Source organism: Nilaparvata lugens, chromosome X, assembly GCF_014356525.2.
Source record: "Nilaparvata lugens isolate BPH chromosome X, ASM1435652v1, whole genome shotgun sequence".
In the NCBI taxonomy this organism is placed as follows: domain Eukaryota; kingdom Metazoa; phylum Arthropoda; class Insecta; order Hemiptera; family Delphacidae; genus Nilaparvata; species Nilaparvata lugens.
This window is the reverse complement of record NC_052518.1, coordinates 12,081,201-12,101,421: the sequence shown is the minus strand read 5'-3', so window position 1 is coordinate 12,101,421 and position 20,221 is coordinate 12,081,201. Positions and strand designations below refer to the sequence as shown.

The 20,221-nt window shown below is 34.2% G+C and overlaps 1 protein-coding gene across 14 annotated transcripts in view; it reads right to left on the bottom strand.

Annotated features, from left to right (window-relative positions):
- Positions 1 to 20,221, bottom strand: part of LOC111043351 (plasma membrane calcium-transporting ATPase 2) — a 406,771-nt gene that overhangs the window by 212,822 nt on the left and 173,728 nt on the right. For all 14 annotated transcript variants that reach the window (XR_005573144.1, XM_039442413.1, XM_039442410.1 and 11 more), the window contains one exon: positions 11,547 to 11,597. The gene's annotated coding sequence lies outside the window, so the exon portion shown is untranslated. The remainder of the gene's footprint in view (positions 1 to 11,546; positions 11,598 to 20,221) is intronic.

The window sequence follows — 20,221 nt, the reverse complement described above, 5'->3', positions numbered from 1 at the left end:
AATACATTGATTAGTTGTACGAGTTCAGCTCAGTTTTCCATTTCTTATTCCATCGTTGGCTACAGATAGCAGCAGGTCTGATTCCTGTTCCTTTTCTGTGTTATTATCGGCGTCCTTTTTTGTTCTTTACTAAACTGTGATGGAAACTTTCGTTGTTGTCTTTTACCCTTTCCAATTACTCTCCTTCCTTCCTTCTCATCAGGAGCTTCTCAACTGTCCCTCCTTGCTCGCTCTCTTGGCAATATTGTTCTTCAATTTATCTCCCTTATCCATACTTCATTGAATCGGTTCAACTGTGTTATCATTCGGACTTCACTTTCTGATCACTGTTTTTTTTTCTTTATGTCAACCTATAAATATGTTTTCAATCGTTTGACGGCACGCCAGTCTAAGGTAGAATTTATCTTCTGGTTGATTAACTATATATTTCATCTCAATGTGATAAAATATATACATTATCTTCCTGAAGATAGAATTGATTGATTGCCTTTATCAAGCGTGGAGTTAGGACTCCATGTCCTCTCTGCCACATCAATCAATCAATCAATCAAACCACACAACCCTTTACATTTTATACAAATGAATAATATGAATAACAAAATCAAGATTATAATAAAAATTGAACAAAAAATGAACTGAAAATCTAAACTTCGAATTGATAACTAATACAAAATAGACTTTTACAAAAATGAATCTAAAGTAGAAATTCTAAACTATGATAACAAAGAATGATTGAGGAGTAAAAAATGGAAAAAATAGTAATAAAGTATATAATATGGCGCCAAGTAAAGAAAAATGCAACTTATTCAACAAATCAATTTATGGTCGGCAAGAGACTATTCAAAGTGAGATTTGTACATTGAACATGTGTACAACATGTTTCATGTTTGGAGATCAGTGAAGATAGGCTGAATTTTTTTAAAAGACTCAAGCTTTGAATGTCAAGCCTGTATGAGTAAGAAGTCGTAAAAAGTGAATACACCAGTTAGGCCACTACTAGCTGGTCAAGCTTTGACAAGTCGTAGTCAAACAATGACAATGACAATGACCTAGTTGTCACTAAGAACGATAATTTAATTGTGAATATGCTTAGGGAGTTGGAAAATACATTTTCTAATAAATTTCTGAGCAGAGATAGACAGAGAAAAAATGCTTCAAATTTTGCTAATCTCTCGTCTGAAGTAGCTGCATTGAAAGAAGAGCTCATCACATTAAATGAGGAGAATTTTTAGTTAAGATATATTATCCCTATTAAGAAGCTGGAGAAACCGACAAGTGACCTTTTGTCCTAAAAGGGTTGAGAGAACAGAATATAATATTGCTGCTAATAGGGTAACATCTGACACTCTTAAGACTGTTGATTTGGAAATTAAGGAAATAGATCAGCAGGCCAATGAAATTGCGATGGGTGTGAAGTCAAAAGAACGTGGGCTGAGGTTGCTAGGAAGCAAAGGAGAATGAACCGAGGATTGCAAACTACAGATAACAACAAAACTACCAGCAATATCACATCAGTAATCAAGAAAAAATTGAATTCAGTTGAACAATTAATAAGATAGGAAGTTCAGAGAACTACCTGTCTTATAAATTTAATTCATTAATATATTCAAAGATCGTGAGGTTTAAAGAACCTCACACGTCAACCGAAGCTTGTTGTGTGTAAAGCTAGTTTTCAGCTGTGAATAACAAATAGTGAGTAGGTTTTTGATTTTGTATTCAAATTTTTTAAATAAGTGCAATATTTCTAAAGTTTTTAATTTATTGTGATACATTCTGTAATTTATTTAGAGTATAAAATCAACCTTGAAAATTCAAAATTCATCATTCTTGGACCGAAAATCAAGTGACGAAGCAGTGTGTGATTACATAACCTTATCTTTTGGACAACATTGAAATTTTATCAACATTTTTGGAGAGAAATAGTACAGGCTCAGCCTAGTTTTTCCTCCAATGTCATAATTGTATTATGATTATAGTATTTTATACAATAAATGAATGAAAAAAATGAAATGAATAAAGCTCATTAATATAAATTAGAAAATTTTGCTCGTTAGTATTTTTAGACTAGATTGCAATGTTATTGAAAAAAAAGTTGAAAAATAGAAGGGCTGTTCAAGCTGGGTTAAGGATGAATACAAACATTGGAATGACGTCAAGGAATAAGGATGTCACTTAGAGTACGCCTCTATCGTTTGGAATCTGCACAACAAAGGTAGTAGAATGTGTACAAAGGAGGTTTTTGCGTCTGGTGTTGAAAAGGCTCTTTCCAGGTTTGGAGCAGCTCCCTTATAAAACGTTTTGCAATGAGGTGAAAATCGAATGTTTGGAATGGCGAAGAATGAAGTTTGATGCAATTTTTTTGCATGACTGTCTTCATGGATGTGTGGAAGTTGGCGACCGAGGAGTTGGTTCCGTTGTACCGGCTCCAAACTTGAGACAGTACCACCAATTTCATGCCGTTCTTAGATGCTGAACTGCTCCGGTAGAAAGATACGATGCAGTTGGTAAAGAACTGTCAAATCGAATAGATTTTTCGAAGTATCAACAATTACTTTTGAAAAGTAATTGATTGATTGAGTACTTTATTTATGTAGATTACAATATATACTGACTTATACACTTATATAAAATAGCTTACAATACATCAAAATTATAATTATTGAACTGTATATGATATGAGAAAAGCAATTTGAAATAACTATAGATAATATTGTTATGCATCTACATAAATTGGCAGAGCTTTGGACATATCAATGTCTATTCTAGCTCTCCAAAAGTGTTGAAAGAACAGAATAAAATAGTGTTATTGACTGTTGATTTGGAATTGAGCAAACAGATTGTTGAAGTATCAACAATTTTTGAAAGGAGAATAAGACCCTTGCAGGTAACTGTCCAAGAATAATGAATTCCAAAACATACTTTTTCGACAGTTGCAATAAACAAAGGCCACGTGTGTCGTTTTATTTCAAGCAAACTGCCTAAGCATTTTATTCTCACTAGTCACTTGGCGCCATTTGGTGGAAAGGGTTGGCTATAAGGGGTGATGGGAGGCCAACATATAGGGCCGGTTTCCGAGCTCGGGATTTAGATAAGTCCTAGACTTTAAACAGCTGGAGTCAGAAAATTAGTTTTCCAAAACGGGGCGTAGTCGCAGTCATTGTCATAGTCACGTTTGAATTAAATTTCGAAAAACTAGAAAATCGAACACAAAATAAAATAAAGAGAAAATAGTGTAAAGTTTCAGCTATTTTGAATTATTTAGGAATGTCTATTTTCGTCAAGGAAAAACGTTTCCAATATTATAGAAATGAGAAAATAAAAACTACGACTACTATTATAAAAGCTGCGACTACGCCCATTTTGGAAAGTAAATTTTCTGACTCCAGCTGTTTAAAGTCTAGGACTTAGCTAAATCCCGAGCTCGGAAACCAGCCCATAGTATCTATAAAATAAATATATACATATATATATATATATATATATATATATATATATATATATATATATATATATAATAAAACACACAAGTATACAAAACTTGAAACTTATCAATAGAATCGTTCTTATATCTCCTCAAATCATTGTCAGAATAGATATTTACATTCAAAGGAGAGTTGGTGAAATGAATTTCGAGAGCTGTACACACATGAGGAAATCATTATTTGGAAACAAAGCCGAATATTGATTTGGTTAGCGTATGTTGCCCGCTCAAATATTACACCAAGAGGGTGTAATATTATACATATTTTACACAGATATTTAATCAGAGAGTGGAATTTCCACATCACCAGTTTACTTGTGGTTCCCCGAATATTCGGAATATTTCGTCAAGAGGGGTTGGTTCAGACTGGTTACCTTGATAGCTGCGGGGGAGCTTAGAATATTCCACCTCGAGAGGCTTTCAATTTTGAATAATAACGAGCGATGAATAACCACCAAAAAGCCTCCAATAAGCCTTTGGATTGTCAAGAAGTGAATAAGTAACAAAAGGAGTCGAATAGATTCGAACCCTCCTTTCTACCTGGAGAGCTTGAATAATTGATCTCCTATAGAAAAGCTAAGACAATACTTTTGTAAAAGCATAGATGAAATACGAACAGTAATTGAAAATAAAACAAATGAATTTCTTTTGATTTTGAATATTGATGAACAAAAACTTTACAATTTTAAGTTTTGTTAGAATTACAATAACAAACGTACATAGAATTGTGTGAAGACTGTCCACACGAGTTTAGAGCTGTAAACTGAATGGAATTTACGTCAGTTTTTGACTTTTGCGATTGTCTGACAACCAGTCCTCAACTTGATTTGTCCATCTCCAATCAATCCACTTTGGTTGTTCATATTCAATGCTCTAGTTTTTTTCAAATATACACTCCAATAAAAATCATGCTTGTACTGGCTTAATTACTTTCAACTTCAAAAAAGCTTATTTGTCGAAATTTACTGTTGACAGTATTCATCTCATGTTAAAAATTAACAGAGTAGAACGTCAGTGTGGTGTATTGTTTGTTAAAAAGTACACGAATCACGATACGCCACCCCAAATTATTACTTTGTAAGGGTAACTACATGAAAGTCCACTAGCCTGATCCATACAACAATATAACATTAGTAGCAATTCTAACATTACTGGAAAGATAACAGTAAAATATACAAGCAAATTATTTACAATAATTTTATTAGAATACAAATTAGTTCGTGGGAAAGTCCACGGTTGAATTTTGCACCCTAGGAAAGTGAACGTTGAATGGGTTGTATCAAAGTCCACCGTATTAAAGTCACGCCACTACGACAACATCCAAAAATCTGAACAGGATAGAATTCATTCAACCACAAGCTAACCAATGAGAGGAAGACAATATTGTTGTCAGAACAACAGCAAATAAGAGTTAAGTAGATTAATGCCAGATGAATGGCGAAGTAGTGTATTGGTTCCCATCTGCAAGGGTAAAGGTGATGTCCAAGAGTGCAATAATTATACAGGCATAAAGCTAATTTCTCATACAATGAAGGATTGGGAGAGGATTATTGATTAAGAAGAGACTAAGATAAGAGACCACAATCAGTGAGGAGCAATTTGGATTTATGCCAGGAAGAGGAACAACAGATGCAATATTTGCTCTCCGGCAGCTGGTGGAGAAGGCAAGAGAGCTAAGGTCTCAGCTGCACATGACATTTGTTGACCTGGAAAAAGCCTATGACAGGGTGCCCAGGCAAGAGATTTGGCGAAGTATGAGAGGAAAAGGTGTGCCAGAGAAGTATGTTGGATTGGTGCAGGAGATGTACAAGGAAGCCATTACTCGAGTGAGAACCAGTGTGGGAAGGACCCAAGAGTTTCCTGTGCAAGTTGGCCTTCACCAGGGTTCAGCACTTAGCCCATATCTGTTTGATCTGCTCATGGATGTCGTGGGTGCTGTAGTCAAGAGGCCAGCACCATGGTGCATGCTATTTGCAGATGACATCGTGCTCTGTGAACCTACCAAAGATCAGTTGGAAGAAAGGCTGGGAAGCTGGAGGACGACTTTGGAGGAAAGGGGACTGAAAATTAGCCGATCAAAAACAGAGTACATGGTATTGGGAAACAATGATGGGCTACCCTACAGCTTGAAGGAAACCAACTCCAACCAGTTGCAAGTTTTAAGTACCTGGGTTCAAGTGTACAGAGAGATGGAGGGCTTGATGTAGAAATACAGCATAGAATAAATTGTGGATGGATGAACTGGAGAAAAATGAGTGGTGTTCTTTATGATAAGAGAGTGAATTGTCAAATGAAGGGGAAAGTGTATAGATCAATTGTGAGGCCAGCTATGCTGTATGGAACGGAAACATGGCCCATTTCAAAGAAACAGGAACGAAAGATGGAAGTGACTGAGATGAGAATGTTAAGATGGATGTGTGGGGTTACAAGAAGAGATAAAATAAGAAATGAATTGATCAGAGGCACTGTAAAAGTTGGACCACTGGGAAAGAAAATGCAGGAGACAAGGATGAGGTGGTTTGGGCATGTGCAGCGACGGGAGGAGGATTATGTTGGACGAAGAGTGCAGGATTTGGTTTTGGATGGTGTGAGAGGACGAGGTAGACCTAGGATGAGATGGGGAGATAGAATAGCAGCTGACTTGCGGGAGAGTGGTTGGAGGAGAGAGGAGGCATTAGATAGGGCTTTGTGGAGAGGCAGACTAAGAGGAAGGAATGCCGACCCCATTTAAATGGGATAAGGCACAGCCAAAGAAGAAGAAGAAGAAGAGAAGAACTCAACTAATCAAAAAATATACTTCATTATATCATTCTACCGATTTCAATTAGATAACTTTTAGAAAACGTTCAATGAAAATCGTGACCAAAATTTGTATAATCTCTCGTAAAATGTCTTGTCTATTCAAAGTTTTACAGCTATAAATCCATTTTTATATATATTTTTAATTTCCTCGTCGTTTCATTGTAATCTGAGAATATTACATTGGTTTTATCCACTTCTTTCTTTGAAATTATTTATTGTAAAGAATTGAAATGATGACTTCTTTCTTTGAAATTTGTTTTGTTCTTTGGTGGACGAAGGGCGTCCACTTCTAAAGAGAAAATCACTTCGAACTGTTGAAATTCCTTATAATAGTAACAATTAATGCTTCCCATTCCTGACAGTTCAAAGTGAATGTCAATATAAATTTCTCTCACTTGTGCTCAGTTAGGCACTGTTGTCTGATATAGGTTCCCTCTGAAATAAGTAATTTTTATAACTTATATAGCTATAAATCATATCAGAGAGTTAGTTATCTGGGGATCCATACAGTTTACGTGACCCGTTTCTTTGAATCTTTTACTAGAGAATATTTAAAAGTAAATATTTTCAGAACAGATTACAAGTTCACGTCGTCATCTCTTTTGTTTAGACTACCGTATCTCTCAATTTGTAGGGCCTCTCGTGCCATTCTTTCTCTTTCTCCCATTCTATTCCCCTCTCGTTCCCACTTTCTCTCTTTCCTTTCACTCGATATCCATGCAATATTACATCATCACGCAACTACATGAAATCAAATACTTAATTTCCATTAATAAACTTTCAATAAAACATAAAAGAAGAATTTTACATATCAGACTTAAAATCAAGCATGTTATTTTCATATTGGTCAATAATACTCAAGTTCATATTTACTTCAATATCATGGATAGTTGATGAGTTGCTGACTGCCACAAAACATGTTGAAATCTAGATAAATATCTCAGACTTAAAATGAAGCATGTTATTTATTGGTCAATAATAATCAAGTTCATATTTACTTTAATATAATAAATAGTTAGATGAGTTGCTGACTGCTATGAACCATGTTAAAATCTAGATAAATGAAAAGATCCAACTTTAACTGTCGTAGAATATTTTGAGAAGCTGACAGGAAGTAGATTGTCACGCATTAGTAAGGGAGGACGTAAAAGAAGAGATTGTGAAGGTTGAAAAAACAGAAAGATAAGAGGGAAAACAGGAATAATTTGTGAATATGGGAAATGTAACTTTCTCCCTCGGTTGTGTAATTTGGCGACAATTTCCCTGAGGGAGAAAAAGTAATTCCATCTCGTGATGCAAATAGCATCTTTCCTCCACCCACACCAATATCATTTATAACTATATATATTACTTAGCTTTCCCTCCATTAAGATGCTTTGCTCATATATAGCTTCTTTAACGCCAACATGAATGACGTTGAGATGTACATAATAAAACAAAACCGTATACTATATATTTATCCGTATATAAATATATCGTAACTGTAGTATGTCAGACACAGCCCAATTTATTCCTGAGTAATGGAATTGTTTCACCTTCAGCCGCTAAGGGACAACGCAATTACTTTTTGGCCCCACTTGGATGTAATGAGCTGGTTTACGTGCGTCATATGGAGGCCGAAAGTGATTGTTTTCTGACCAGGCCGGTAAAATTTTTTCGCCCCACTTGGATGTAATGAGCTGGTTTACGTGCGTCATATGGAGGCCGAAAGTGATTGTTTTCTGACCAGGCCGGTAAAATTTTTTCGCCCCACTTGGATGTAATGAGCTGGTTTACGTGCGTCATATGGAGGCCGAAAGTGATTGTTTTCTGACCAGGCCGGTAAAATTTTTACGGCCCTAGGGCTGTAAAATAACCTAGAAGTCAGCTGATTCTGATTTGATGTGAACGTGTTTACAAAATAGTTTATGAAACGGAATCAGTTTATGCTTCTAGAATTGAATAAATTCTGCAATAAGATACTATCATTTTATTTGGATAAATGAAATACAGATAAGATATGTTATAAACTATTCAAATTCGATTTTTATAGTAGGATAGAACTTCTAACCTAAACTTCCGCAGTCGACGACAACAAGCATTGTTGACATTGACATTCATTCAGATTGGCCAATTTTCAAGTGTGATAAAACAGCTGATTAAAAAACTTTTCATTATTTGTGTTTTATTATTCAAGAATCAAAAACATTTATAATAATATCATTTTATTGTAATTTGAAAGAATAAAAAAGTATAAACTCAACCTCCCACATTAAAACATAATACATAATCTTTTGGACTATTTAGACATATCAGAATAAAAAAAATACTTGGACAATTTCCTGATATTCAGATTACCTCAGATTGGCTAGAGCTATGACCTACCAGTTTTGCTTTCGGGAGTGCCTAATAAACAATTCTTCTCATAAATATATATTGTTTTATTTTTCTGTGTGGCGAAAAATAGCGTTCGCACCAGGGGCAAAAATGTGTTTCCGGCTCTCAATCTTTTCTAGTCCTCGGCCTACGGCCTCGGACTTAAAAACCGATTTCGAGCCGGAAAAGTCTCATTTTCGGCCCTAGGTGCGAAATATACTATTGTTATTTCGGAACAAAGCGTAGTACTGTAGTATTCTACGTATTACAGAGAGTAGAGGATACGACTTTGGATATTAGGTTGAGGAGAACACTCAATTCTCCCATTTGTTTGAGATCTATATTCTCATACATGCAATATTTTACAGGGTAATAGGAATATTTTGAAAATTTTATCTGAAATATCTCCTCCTGCATGGAACACACAGTGTGAACAAAGTTTCATGTGTCTGTAATAAAATTTTGAAAATTTGGTCTTAAATATCATATCCTGCATTGAACACACAGTGCGAACATAGTTTCATGTGTCTGTAATCAAAGTACTAGACTGAATTCATTGTTAGAAAACGTATAGTGTAAAAAAGGTATGACTATCTACTTTTAGATCGAATGGACTGGGCTAAATCATGAGACCCCGTATCCTAAAGGTTGAAATTCATTTGCACCCTAGAGAATTCATTAATAGTTCAAACAGAGAAAGTAGCACGATTCATGTTTTGGAAACACCTTAAAGACATGAAGATCAAATATTGAAGCACTTAATTTCTCATGAGAGAGAGCGTTGTTGCCTGGTTTGTTTTGAACGTCGTGGAGTGTCATGGAAAATTGATAATAAGCGGAGGCGAAAAGTAGTAAACTCGGAAAAATCCGTAGCGTGAGACAAGGTCACCAAAGGTCATATTTTCGAATAAATATATCGATTCAGTCACGAAAGTTACTTCGCTTCTCATTTGTTCTCAGCTTTAGATTTAAGATACTCCGCTAGTTTCATTTCTTTCCTTGCTTCGTCTTTAGCCGAAAGCTTTGAGTAATTAACAAATTGTTAACGTTTCAACAACACGTCATTTCTACAAACAACATGCTTCCATGCTTACGTAACTATCAAATTTGAAATTAACAACGTCTTAAGACCATCATTTCTAACTAATCCACAACATGGATCTCATACATCAAATTCACTTTACATTGATTCAACATAATTTCGAATAACTTCTTCAAGATATCAAAGTTTTTCAAGGCCTGTCATGCTAGCAGCTAAATCAGGACTACTTATTGGTATCTAGATTCCTACAAGCGCTCCTGTACGCAGATGATGTGATACTCTTAACTGACAGTGAGAATAAACTAAAAAGGACAGTAGAGGAATGGCATGATATTCTGAAATGGAAAGGAATGCAGCTTAATATTGATAAAAGCAGAGTAATTCATGTTGGGAAAGATGAAGAGGAGCAAATAGAACTTTTTCTGGAAGGAAAACAAATGAAACAAGTAGATGAATATGATTACTTGGGAGTCAAAATAAGAAGAGATGGAAGGATTGACAGTGAAGTTCTAAATAGAATCAAAAAAGCAAATAATATATTTCATTCCATAAATAATACTCTATTGGGTGAAAGAGAAGTCAGTAAAACGACGAAGAAGAGAATATACCAAGCAGTGTATGTACCTACTGTCCTCTATGGCACAGAAAGCTGGCCAGTTGTTGAAAGGCAAGTCCAGAAATTCAGAGTATCTGAAATGAAATTCCTTAGAAAGATTGTGGGAAAAACAAGAAGAAACAGGATAAGGAACGAAGTCATAAGGCCGGAAGTGGAGATTGAACCCCTGGTTGGCAAAATGCAAGAAAGGCAGTTGAAATGGTTCGGTCATGTAACAAGGATGACAAACGAGAGAAAGGCCAAACAAATATGAGAAATGAAAACCTATTGAAGGGAGGCAAAGAGGACGACCAAGAATAACGTTTGAAAACCATGTCGAAAGAATGGGGGCTGCTGGGGGTAAAGACTGGCTGCAGATATGAAAAGATTGGGTGAGGATCGTGGGGAGTGGAGACGCTGGGCCGAGGAATCTTCAAACCACCCTACGCTGTGAGGCAGAAGGGGATCGAGAAAGAAGAACAAGAAGATTCCCACAATTTAATGAGATTAAAATTATAATAATCAACTATTTGATTATTAATTTAATAATAATTCAATGAGTATTGACATGATATACAACCAAAAAATGGAGATGTTACCTTGTTCCCACTACTTGTACTATTGATTATGTGGTCGACTAATAAATTCAAACCCCTATCGTGAGGAGAGGTTTTTATAGTCGAAATTTGAATACAGTAGATAAAACAATCGCCGACATTATAAATTTAGAAGCGCTCACTGTTTTTGTCTATTTTAGTCATAGTTAAAGTACAGTTCTACATGCAAGAGAGGAACAGTGCTGATAAACTTTTTACACGGGACATAATGAATTTATTGGAATTAAAATTTATGAATAGTTTGTTTACTCCTCTGCTATACAGACTCTGATGATAGATTAACTTTGATAACTGATGACGATTTGGGTAAAAAGATCTGGTTGATTTTCTTTCGATTTGAGGAATCACCCATATTTTAACGTTTAAAATTGAATTTTCGTTGCTATAAAATGATTCCTGTGTTCCCTCCAAAGTGAACGTGAAGTACAAGACCTTTTTCAGAAACCCTTGGAATATCCTGTGACTGGTGTTATAGTATTCCTATAATTCTTATGAAAGAAGTTGAATAGTAGTAATTATTCAATTATTACCAATATATAAGTAGTATATTCATTACTAATAAATAATATTCTATTCCTTACAAATAATTAATATTATAATTGACAAAAGACTCTACGAACAAAGACAGAAGTGAATAGAAAGATTTCTACTTACATTGTTAAGAAATATGCATCGTCCGATTTTGAAGCAGCCTACTTCTCGATTCTGTAAAAAGATACAATATTTTATTATTTTAAAACACATATCGATTAGATAGATTCAGTTGATGAATATAAAAAAAAACATTTGAATCGATTGTTTCGGGGAGGATATCATTAAATAATGAATGAATCCCTTCTATTCCAAAACATTAATTAATGCTAACAATCACAAAACAGGACCCAGTTTATTCCTATTTTTAACATTCCTTCGTTTTGGGGAAATTATATTATTTCGAGGGATTTTGAAAACTTTTGATTCAATGGTTTTGAGAAAGTCCGAGTAAGTCCGGTCCCACAAGATGTCAAATTATCAATCGATAACTGAATAATAAAGTGAACAACTAAATTAAAACAATGAAAACCATCTGAACAACTGTAAGTGCTAGACAAATTAATTCTAATCCTATTATAGATACAACCCTTAAGCTGAACCCTATGGATAATGGATAGATTTGAGATTAAGCACAAATTTTCAAATATAATCGAGGATTTGAAAAGGATTGATTCAATTTCACGTTGACAGTATCTGATACCAAATTTAAATCTCCCGTAATTTCTTACACGGAAAACTCTCCTATAAAGCTAAACGGATTAATAATTATTATCAAAACACTCCAACTCATCAATCTTCAGCGGCTGACTAGTAAAACAGCAAACTGGGTGAAAAGCTACAATTTTCAAAACCTAGTGACATAATACCTCTTATCTACAAAATTCCACTTAGAAAGGCTTAAAACTTGCTGCACCCTTGAAAGTAATTCCCTAAATGCTCCAACTAAACTTTTTAATGAGTCATCAGAAAATTCAGCGCTTCTTTAAGGTAAAGTGAACGGAACTCACATCAATCTAACAAACGTCAACTGAACTTAACCCCATATTATTAGATTTTACACCCACGTGTCTGATGAGAGGTAAAAATTTCAATCAATGATAATACAATGATAACATACTAGACTATTATGAATGTTCCAATAAATAGGTTTAGAAAATTACAAAGCATTATATCTCTCATGCTTTCAAATCCATTGCATCAATTTTGAAACTAATGTGAATCTAACAATAATTAGATAGACATCATTTATTAATTCAAAAACTGATTATCAATGTATCGTATGAATCGGCTTATAAATCAAGCCATCTATAATCTTTCAAGACATTTTTGATTTTTCAGTTTCCAATTCACAGCTATTCTAGACATTCCAATAATAAATTTTGGGATACGATAAACAAATTATTATGAAACGAATAGATACAGCATAGCCAGCCGGCTAAATAGCCGAGTTGACTAGGCGTTGCACCCTTGTAGCACCAGTGCTACCTGGTCACGGGTTCGAATCCCGCCAAATCCCATCGAATAGGCATGGACGTTCGATCATCTCATAATTCACCCTCGCACTTCCCATTACACCCACGCACAAGCTATAAAGTGGACATCACTTTTTTAAGCAATAAAATGTGGGCATCATCCGCAATTGAAATAAGATTGATTAACCTCTTTCAAAAAGACATGTCATATTGAAAAAATAATATTAATAATAAAATTAATTTAATGTATTCAAATTAGGTGCTTGATCCCGAGGACGAACTGTTTGAGGAGTTACTATAACATTTATATTATGCTTTGTGTTTTTATGCTGTACTCACATTCCTTATTTATGATTTATTATAAAAAAACCAACATTTTGGTATATTCTGTTGTTTTTTCTATTGTCTCTAGTCGCTTGTGATTGATCTTTTTCTTTTACCACCGATTTTACTATGAAACTGGTTGACAAATTCATTCGTTCCCAGCTCATGAATACATCCAGTTAGACTAAGGTAGGGGAAGGATAGGCAACTGGCATAGCATGTCTTTCATCAAACATCCTTCAACAATGTCTTCTTCGAGTTCTTCCCATTCTATTCATCAATTACCAATGTTGAATCACTAACCTCTAACTAGTCAAATTCAGGAAACAGATTCTGTCTAATGACATCAACAATTCAATCATACCTTGAAAAAACCATCTATCTGGAATATATAAAGGTGCGTACAGATATACGCGCCGCGAACATGAGCAATTCACTTTTAATCAGCTGATGCCATTTTTATATCTGTATCTTATACCGTTTCTGTAAAAATACAGATATAGTCAGCTGATTAAAAGTGAATTGCTCATGTTCGCGGCGCGTATATCTGTACGCACCTTTATAATCTATATGGACCAAGTACTGTAATCCAATTCAATCATAAATAGAAAGCAGAAACATTAATTGAAGAGACTTTAAATGCTGTCAAAAAATGCATTTAATTTCAATAGAAATTATTATTCCACAGGAGCATGCATTCGTGTGTGTACTCACACATCATCAGCTCAGTGAGCCGACACGAAAACATGGTCCTGTAAAACAATAATTTTTATTTAATTAAAGTGGATTTTTCGACAACATTTTTTGTCTCTTCAATTACGGAAAAGTTCCACAACATCAATTTTCACGCTACAAACTTAATTAGAAACGTTAATTTTACATCAACATACTTTCCTAATGTATCCAACGTACTTTAACAATAATTGATTTATTCCACCATCAAAAATTAATTTCCATTCATTGTTTTACATAATACAGTACTTTTTTGTATAATTTATTACTCGTTCACATATCGCAACCTTTCCCGGAAAAATCGAATCTCATTAGTTGACACTTCCAGTTTCAGTTTTGTATCTCAATATCAAAATCACAGCTACATATCTATAGCCTTCACACGTCTACGCATGTGAATTTATAATAATTATGGTTTTCACTTTCCTTGTTCATTTTTGGCAACATTGTTGATCATGTCTCAGCACGCAGTGAAGGATAATTTTACTTTAAATTTGACATTACTTTGTCAATGAGATGGATGCTTTTTAATAGAGTAGCTTATCATCATGACAAAAATAATATGCCAAACACTATTCAGAATAATTATATCTATGTAGAAGAGATATGACTTTAGTCGAAGCGGAGCTTGTGAAACTGAATGAAAATTGGAATGAAAGAGTAATGTTATTGATGCCGATTGATGCCCGAATTTCATAAGTGCAACATGATAATTGAGTGAAAGCTCTTGAAAACTCTATTGCAAATGATATTATTTTGATTGATTTTTTAGGAAGAATTCTCGTAATTCGAAGGGTTTTAAAGCTTTATAAGTTACTTAGTACGTCATATTATATCTATGAATAAGTGGATTCAAATGTGAAATAATATAAAAGTTGAAGTATACAATAGTTTAAACTCAAAATGTTCTGTTGATTTTGTTCTTCCTGGTGTTAAAGATGATTTGATTAATGAAAAATCGTGAATCCCAACATCTAACATTCAAACATTGTGTTGTAATATATTTATACAAAGCTTTATAAAATTCAATCATACAGAAAAGATAGCATAAACTATGCTATATTTTCTCTATAAATTATGCTATCTGTGAGTTCATGCGAGTATAGAGAATATATATATATATATATATATATATATATATATATATATATATATATATATATATTGATAATAATAATAATAATGATAAAAATATGGCGCCAGGTAAATAAAAATGACATACATGCAATAAACAGATATATGGTCGACAAGAAGCTCTCCGATATGAGAATCGTCCTTGTAGACAGAATATTGCATGCTTAGAGATATCTGAAGAAGAACTGAACTATGACAAGGACTCAGGCTTCAAATGTAATGCCTTTATGAATAAGTCTTTCCTGATAATTGATGACAATACCTCAATTCGACCACCTAAATAATTTTTCGGGTAGTCGGAATTTGAGTATCGAGACTAATCAAAATTCGATCATCGATCCATCATAGTGAAAATGTTGTGATAGATATCTCGTAGACTGATTCTATTACGAGTATGCTTGGGAACTTAGAGGCTTTACTTTCTCAAAAAGAACTTTGTTTTGAAGAGAGCAATGCGGCTCTTGTCCTCAGAAGTGACTGTTCTGAGGTTTCAGTTGTCTACATTGAGCGAAAAGAATGTGAAATTGAGAGATGTTCTGATCAAGCGTGATCAGACGTATCCAGAGATGATTCCCTGTCTTTACAGAATGATATAAACAACGTCCATGGATGGTCAAAGAAAAGTCCGATGCCTATCAATGTAAATGAAACATTCGAAAGACTAATACTACAAGATTCCAGAACAAAGTTTAGAACAAGAATTGTACAGCGAGTCAGCAGTATATTGGATCTTGGAGTAACATTCGACAGTAAGCTTCTCTCCACGGCGCAAGTTGTTGACATTGTTTCAAAGGCAAGAAGACAACTAGGCATGTTGAGATGGATGGGAAATGACTTCCAATACCCTAAAACTGATGGAACTCATGTGCCTAGTTCAGAGTCACTTGGAGTGTGCTTCTGGAATTTTGAGTAGGGAAGGACTGATCACAACCAAGAATATTGATTCCTTTCAAAGGAGAATCTTTGTAAATGATGTTGAAGCCTCCAGCCAGATTTGCAGCATCTCTCCTACGGCCAGTATTGTCGAGAAGTTGACCTGTAAACTCTGGAATGGCAAAAAAGTTTGATGTTGTGTTCCTGCACGAATGCCTTCACAGACACCTAAAAGTTGGCAATCATGGAATTGGAATTGTAGTGCCCACAAACAATTTAAGGAATTCCTAGTTTGATACTGCATTTCTGCACAAATGCCTTCATAGACACTTGAAAGTTGGCAATCATGGAATTGGAATTGTGCCTATACACAATTAGAGGAATTCCCATCAGTTTCATGAAAATGTATGAAGTTATACATCACTACTGGAGAGATGTATTACAATAGTCAACCGTTTGGTCAATAGAATCGATTTCTTTGAACATTCGAAAATAAAAAAAAGTCTTTGCAAGAAGCCAGATAAGAAAACCTTTGACACTTATGGGTATACAATAAACAAAGGTCTAAACGGTCCTATTGCATATAAAATAGCCTGAGCATACTCAAGCAGAAACTTGGCGCCATGTGGTGGAACGGGTTGGCTGTAAGGGGTGATGGGAGGTCAACTATTATTATTATTATTATTATCATTATCATCATCTTTCATCCATGATTCCATATTCACTGGCTGTAGATGCTTTAAAGAACGCTAGACGATTGAATTGAAACATATATTCATGTAAAATTATTATAATGATCATTGTTATCATCTTTTATATATGATTTATATTATTATCATCTTTCATCTATGATCATATTCACTGGCTGTATATACTTTAAAGAACGCCAGACGGTCGAATTGAAACATATATTCATGTACAATTATTATTACGATCATTATTATCATATTTCATCTATGATTATATTCTCTCGCTGTAGATGCTTTAAAGAACGCCAGACAGCCGAATTGTAATATATATTCATGTACAATTATTATTATTATATTTCATCTATGATTCATATTATTATCATCTTTCATCTATTATTCACTCGCTGAAGATGCTTTAAATAACGTCAGACAGTCGAATTGAAACATATACTCATGTAGAATAATGCAGTACATGCACACGGTTGGTTGCAGTATCATATTATTGCTTTGATGTTTTCGATCAATAACGTTTAACGTATGAGCTAAATTGGCACAGACACCTCCCAGAATAGATCTCAGCGTTCATACCTTCAGGGGGCTGAAAGCAATCATAACATACCTGCTAATTTGCTAATAGTGAACAACCAATAACAATGTTGCAGAGGAAGAGCGAGCTTCTCCATTTCACGTGGTTAAAGCATTAACACGTCTAATGATCGTTAGTGAGATACATCTAGATCTGTCAGTATGCCTCATAAATAGCATCAATGCTTTCCATCTAACCAATACTGACACATAGATTGAGTCTCATCTTTAGTGAGATTCATCTAGATCTGTCAGTATTCCTTATAAATAGCATCAATGCTCTCCATCCAATCAATACTGACACATAGATTGAGTCTCGATATAATAGCTTCGCCTTGCAAGACTCATCAAGCTCCTTTGATACAGTTTGAGACGCTTCAGATACACGTATCATGTATCTCTCTCGACACGTATGAATTTGATTTATTAGCAATTTGAAGAGAAAATAGTTAATTATATTATGACGGTCTGTGATGTTTTTTCAATAAATTTGAAGTATAAGTATGGAGTGAGACTAAATGTAAAAATTATCCCCTTGTTACTCGGCCTCTTGTAGTAATCAATATATTTGTTCGACTTGCAAACTCAAATGTATATAAAAACATATATTCAGGTTCATCTTTAGAACACTATTCAACAGAATATTTCAAATCATAAATTTATCGAAAATGAAGATCAATCACGTGTAGTTGATGAACCTTCCAAACCTTCTTATGATTATTTTGGGAATACTTGACTGTATTCCATTCAATTTTTATCTAAGCAGCGACAAAACTTTATTGGAAAATGGAGAATGCCAATTAAACTTATAGACGACAAACTTCCTCAAGACCTCTAAATAAAGTTTTCTCAACGAAATACGTAATTGAGTTTCAAACAAATTTTCTCCAGACATGGATATCAACTGTTATTCAGATCTTATTGTAGCAATGATTTGGAAGGAACGTGTAGTAGGAGTTATTTTCAAAGCGCCAGACATAGGTAATTGGCAGTCCACGTTTTTCTATTATTGACTTCTTATACAGTATTTCCATCAAATACTATAGAAACCAGCAATATTCTTTGAAATCAAACATCATTAAAGTAATAAAAACTCCTGAGGAATTCAATTGCTTGATCATTAGACAAGTTCTATTACTTGAACAAATTTCAAAACGAACATCAAAGTTCACTGTATTCCATATTGTGTAGTACTACTCAGTATTGCAGTAATTGCCAATTGGTTGACGGTACGTGTTCGAAGAAGCAGTAAGCTCCAATTATATGCTGAAAATTTGATATCATCAAGGTAAAATTCAAAATAAGCATCAATTGAATCATACCTCATACTGCACAGAATGCCAGAAAATTGCCAATTGAGGGAAGGTGTTCTATCAAAGGGGAGATAAGCTGCAATTAAATGTTGCCAATTCCATCAATTTTTTCCGTTGCAATCCTTGGACTTGATAGTTCAAAGTTTTTCTAACGTTCCTTGATTACATGGATACGGTACAACCTTGTTGCATAATTATTTGGTGCCTGATTTATCCCAATTTTACAATCAAATTGATATAGCTTCCAATACCTTAATTAAATGTGTGATTGATAAGGGGTTTTTAGAGTGATATTTCCAATGGATTAGAGATGATGTCACAACTACATTCCAACAATAATTCATAACATTAAATCTTATGAACCTTGGATAAACCAGGAATAATGAGTTCGATTCCTCAATACAATGAGTTTACGATGAAGTTGATATCACTGTCTAATGAAAGGAATTTCAAGTACCGGAAGAAAACCGTATGGAAAACTAAATAAAGAACAAAATAAAATTGAAAAATGTACTCAATCAATGATAAAACTAGATTAATGGTATTGCATTGACTGAAATGAACCTGATCATTTAAACTTTGGTTAAAATCATCCCTTGTCACTCCAGTCTCCAAAGCGGCGTGGGTGGAACCCCCTGACTAGACGGATAAGGCAAGCGAAGCGAGCCTGCCGGCTAGTGAGAATCAAATAATTTTTTCCTTTGTTTCACGTTTTTGAATTTATTATGAGTGTTCAAAGTTGAAAAACGTACATTCGTCAAGTTAGAAGCCAAATTTCAAACAGTGTGAACGCTGATAAAGAGTTCAAAAACGTTTTTGATTGAATCTATATTAATCGTAGAGCATTAACTTTTGTTCGATCTTCCACAAATTCTCAGTTTGTGGAGACCAATCTACTGAATATGGAAAAGCAATACAAAATTTATTTCATACTTCCACAAACCCTACCACTTTAGGGTGAATTTATTCTTTTTGTGAGGTAGTGAAGATAGTATGTTGATATTGAAGGTTAAGTCGTTTCCATTGCAGATATTATGGTAGTTCTAGATATTATATTTAAAAACGACTTGGAATTTGTCACGAATTTTTTTTTGAAATTTCGAGTTTTTGAGATACTAGTTCTGATTGATCAATATCTGATAAATTGAAACTAGAGTACAAAGCAGCAGAATATATACAGAGTGTTCCACGGAAGGTTTAACAGCCGAAGACTGTTACGATTCTACTTGACATTTACAACAAACAGTGTGCGGTGAAATTTTCTTACATTGAACTCAGTTTTCGAGATGTATAGATATTTGAAAAATGTTAATAACTGGAAAACTATCAGTCAAAATCTAATTGTAACGATATGGTTGGGAAATGAAAAGAATTACAAATAAGATTCATATACATAATTTCTTACTTTTTTAGACGTTTTTGAACTTTTTATGAGCGTTCAAACTGTTTGGAATTTGGTTTTTAATTCACGAATGTACTTTTTTCAACTTTGAGCGCTCATAATAAGTTTTAAAAATTTCAAACAAAGGAACAAATCATGAATCTTCCTTTCTCCAACCATATCCTCAGAATTGGATTTTGAGTGATAGTTTCCTAGTTATTGACGTTTTTAAATAACATCGATAAATCGATATACCTCGAAAACTATGGTGGATATATTTTTCTGGACATTT